A 4,962-nucleotide genomic window follows, 5' to 3' on the forward strand; every position below is an offset into this window, starting at 1 on the left:
GAGTTATACCTGATGTAAATGACGAGTTGATGGGTGCTGACGAGTTGATGGGTGCAGCACACCAACATGGCACAAGGATACATATGTAACAAACCTGCACGTTATGCACATGTACCCTAGAACTTAAAGTATAATAATAATAATAAATAAATAAATAAAAAATAAGAATTTGAAATCAATAACATAAACTTTCACTGGAATTATAAGACACTGGAAAAAGGAAAGCAAATGTAACTTAAAGCAAACTGAAAAAAGAGAATAATCAAGATTAGGCAAAACCAGGGACATCTTTAGTTATATCTAAAACACCTGACACTTCCTTTGCTGCAAAGTAAAGATTAGTCCTGGAATCCATTTAAAGAATGTAGGCTCTTTGCCCATGTCTCTAGTGCTACCACTGCCACAAAAAATGTTAGCGCCCTTATTCACCAAATAGTTAATGGATTGTCTGCTTTAGATGATATACTATGCTGAGTTTTGATTTTAGTCATCAGAGAATTAACATCTAATTGGGTAGTCAATCTGCAAACACTGGCAACATTGTGGACACCCTCCAGGAAGTGAGAATGCAGTTTCCTCTGTGATGTCAAGGACTTTAAGGGTTGTAGATGCTGCTGTTGTCAAACACCTTCTTGATATCAGTCCAAAGGAGAAGAGGTGGGTAGTGTTCAGCATGTTCTGCAGTGTGGCTTTACTGGCTTCCACTTTGTCTCCAGTCCTAGTCAGCTGTACATCACTGAGGATTTCAATAGTGACCCTGGAGATTTTAGTGGTGATGCCTAAAGCCTGGAAGAAAAATGACTTCTTGGGCCCCAGACTAGTGTTCTGGGCTGGCACAGTGACTTCACGTGGGGCAATGGCACCAGCACAGACATGAACTGGCACCTATTGGCCAGCAGTATGTCCCTAATCTCAGTGAAGTCCTCCTTGGTCAATACAAAGCCCATGTTCCCTCAGATATGAGGCAACGGTTTCTCCAGAGCTGAGTTGTTTTCTGGATGGCCTCAGATGGCCTTGTGTGTTATAGTGTTCTTGTCCATCAGCTCCACAGACTTCCCTCAGAAGTACATGCCAACCTGTATCTGCTTGGAACCCACATTGTCACTTCCACAATGAGGCATTTTGGATAATCATCTAAAAGTTGGTTGCTCTTAAGGAAGTGGTTGGACTTCCAGGTTGTCTTGTCTTGCCTAGATATCATGGAGGTGTATCAGGGATTGCCATGCAGGGTTTAAAGACAATATCACTTTCATCAGGACACCTGGCAAGAGGCTTGTTGGTCACATTTTAGCAAATCTAATACATAAATTTACTTCTTACTTTTTACGGTATAATAGGCATCACTGTGAATTAATCTGTCGTTATTTACCTAATTATGAAGTGTTTCAGCTTCCTTGACTCCATTTCTACATTTTAGCCACACTGTATAAAATCATGCCTGAGGAGTTCTTTTATTTTTAGATATAAAGATAAGTATAAGATAGCAAGTCATGTTTAAGGTATTTGGGGGAAAATATATAAACAAAAACATCAACATATATTATCTTTCTTCTTTATTTCTTGAAAATATGTGGTACATGTGAAGATGTGGAAAGTGATGAGTGACAAGACAAACATAACAATAGGTGACCTATATAAATGATTATCTTTATATTCTTCTGTACTTTTGTGCTCCAGGCATCCTCTAATGTCCAGAATCTCTAATGTCTTTACAAATAAATGAATACTACTTTCTCCAATTTTTCGTAGATATATAATTAAGATAACATGAAGTAGGGGAACATGGTTGAAGCTAGACAGTAAGGCTTTGGGATAATTCAGAAGAGACCACACATACTGAACTGAATTTATTTGAGCCTGTTCTAACCTTTGGATCTTATCCCTCCCAGAGGAGATAAAGAAATCCATCCACCAGTGCACACCGAAAACACTGAGTCTACTCTCTAATAAACTGTTGTGTTAGGCATTATTTCCTGCTTACAGTATACACAGCTAGAGCATTCAATTCAGATATAGTGAGCAGTGGCCAGACATTTCATGACTCTCAAAAGTTTTTTCTTGTGGAATAATTTAAATGTTAAAATAACTTTAAATATTTTGCTTTTACTTGTTTTGCATTCAGTGTTTAATTCAGAACTGTTGTCTATTATCTTTTCATGCCTTTATATCTCATATAAACCTCACAATAAACTTCTTGGTGATTTAAAATACTATGTAAATAAAAAGCTTTTCAGAAGGCCTTATTAGAAGCTGAATTGGGTATTTGAAGGAAGGTTTCCCCTCCTGAAGCCGAAGATGTCTATTTAACTGCTGTGGTACCTAAGCCAAGCATATTGACTGATTTACTGTCAATCCAGTACTTGCCTAGAAGCCATTTCAGTTTAAGAGCATGTGGTTTGGCAGGCAGCATTGCTTGCAATAATGTAATAAAACAGAAAAAAAAATCCATACCTGGTTGTGAAAGAAAAGAGTCTATTTTGCCAGAGGCAGGTGAAATGGGTCTGTGTGATTTAGTGGTGGGTCAGAGCATAGACGTATAAAAGAATCCACCATTACTTGTATTTCTGAAAATGATCACATTCTTTAGAGTTCCTAAATCCTGTGCACTGTTTAGTAGTAGGGAGTAGGGGGAAGGTTACTAATTTATTTGTCTTCTGAGGCCATTGGTTTATGATGGTGCTATTACATGGTTGCTCTGGTCAAAGTTCTTTTGGTGCAACAATCAGAATGTCATGTAAGCTTGCTCAACTCTCATAAAATCAGAGGCCAGGGGAAGAGGTGGAGGTAGGCTTCAGATAAGGTAGAACTGGGATAGAGAGGCTACTTCCTATCTCTAGGGAGGCCAGCCTTCCTCTTCACTGCTCCTTCCAGCAAATCAACTCCACTCTTCTCTTTTAACACACTGGCTTCCTCTGGTTGCCCAGAATCTCAAATCACTGCATTTCTACTTTGTCCTTTTCTTTATTATAGCCTTTATGCAACATGTTTCACTGCTAAAGAACTGAGTTTCTCAAGGTCCCTTTTTCAAATTCCCCAAGAATAGAATCCATTTGGATCAATTCATGTAAGTCTTTTTCTTTCTTTCTTTTTTTTTTTTTTTTTTGAGATGGATTCTTGCTCTGTCACCGAGGCTGGAGTGCAGTGGCACAGTTTTGGCTCACTGCAACCTCCACCACCTGGGATCAAGCAATTCTCCTGCCTCAGTCTCCTGAGTAGCTGGAATTACAGGTGCGCACCACCATGCCTGGCTAATTTTTGTATTTTTAGTAGAGATGGGGTTTTGTTATGTTGGCCAGGCTGGTCTTGAGCTTCTGACCTCAGGTGATCTGCTGGCCTTGGTCTCCCAAAGTGCTGGGATTACAGGCATGAGACATCATGACTGACTGAATTCATCTAAGTTTTGATCAAAATTTTTGCATAAATCGGACAAGAGAGAGAAATAAAGGGCATCCAGTAGGCCGGGTGTGGTGGCTCATGCCTGTCAGCACTTTGGGAAGCCCAGGTCAGCGGATCACTTGAGGTCAGGAGTTCGAGACCAGCCTGACCAATACGGTGAAACTCCATGCCTGCATTTGGGCATGGTGGCGCATGCCTATAATCCCAGCTACTTGGGAGGCTAAGGCAGGTGAATTGCTCGAACCCAGTAGGCAGAGGTTGCAGTGAGCCGAGATCACGCCATTAATGGCACACGAGCCTGGGTAACAAGAGCAAAACTCTGTCTCAAAAAAAAAAAAAAAAAAATAGAGAAAAAGAAGAAAACAAAGAAATAAAGGGCATCCAAATTGGTAAAGAGGAAGTCAAACTGTCACTGTTTGCTGACGATATGATAATTTACCTTGAAAATGCTAAAGACTCCTCCAGAAAGCTCCTAAAATTGATAAAAGAATTCAGCAAAGTTTCTAGATACAAGGTTAATGTACACAAATCAGATCAGTAGCTCTTCTATACACCAACAGCAACCAAAGGGAGAATCAAATCAAGAACTCAATGCCTGTTACAATAGCTGCAAAAAAAGGAAAATACTTAGGAATATACCTAACCTAGAGTTGGAAGTCCTCTACAAGGAAAACTACAACTCACTACTGAAAGAAATCATAGACAACACAAACAAATGGAAACACATCCCATGTTCATGGATGGGTAGAATCAATATTGTGAAAATGACCATACTGCCAAAAGCAATCTACAAATTCCATGCAGTCCCCATCAAAATACCACCATCATTCTTTACAGAATTAGATAAAGCAATTCTAAAATTCATATGGAACCAAAAAAGAGCCACATAGCCAAAGCAAGACTAAGCAAAAAGAACAAATCTGAAGGCATCATGCTAACTGATTTCAAACTATACTATAAGGCCATAGTCACCAAAACAGCATGGTAGTGGTATAAAAATAGGCACATAGACTGATGGAACAGAATAGAGAACCAGAAATAAACCTGATACTTACAACCAACTGATCTTGGACAAAGCAAAAGAAAACATAAAGTGGGGGAAGGACACCTTTTTCAACAAATGGTGCTGGGATCATTGGCTAGCCACATGTAGGAGAATGAAACTGGATACTGATCTCTCACCTTACACAAAAATCAACTCAAGATGGATTAAGGACTTAAACCTAAGACCTGAAACTATAAAAATTCCAGAAGATTACACCAGAAAAACTCTTTTAGATGTTGGCTCTGGCAAGGATTTCATGACTAAGAACCCAAAAACAAATGCAATCAAAACAAAGATAAACACCTGGGACCTAATTAAATGAAAGAGCTTTTGCACAGCAAGAGGAACAGTCAGCAGGGTAAACAGACAACCCACAGAGTGGGAGAAAATCTTCACAATGTATACATCCAACAAAGGACTAATATCCAGAATCTACAACAAACTCAAACAAATCTGTAAGAAAAAAAATAAACAATCCCATCAAAAAGTGGGCTAAGAACATGAATAGATAATTCTCAAAA

The 4,962-nt window shown here is 39.0% G+C and overlaps 1 pseudogene; it reads right to left on the reverse strand.

Annotated features, from left to right (window-relative positions):
- Positions 1-425: 425 nt before the first annotated feature.
- LOC105493241 (large ribosomal subunit protein uL10 pseudogene) lies at positions 426-1,201 on the reverse strand (annotated as a pseudogene).
- Between the last annotated feature and the right edge of the window lie 3,761 nt (positions 1,202-4,962).

Source organism: Macaca nemestrina, chromosome 11, assembly GCF_043159975.1.
Source record: "Macaca nemestrina isolate mMacNem1 chromosome 11, mMacNem.hap1, whole genome shotgun sequence".
NCBI classification, from domain to species: domain Eukaryota; kingdom Metazoa; phylum Chordata; class Mammalia; order Primates; family Cercopithecidae; genus Macaca; species Macaca nemestrina.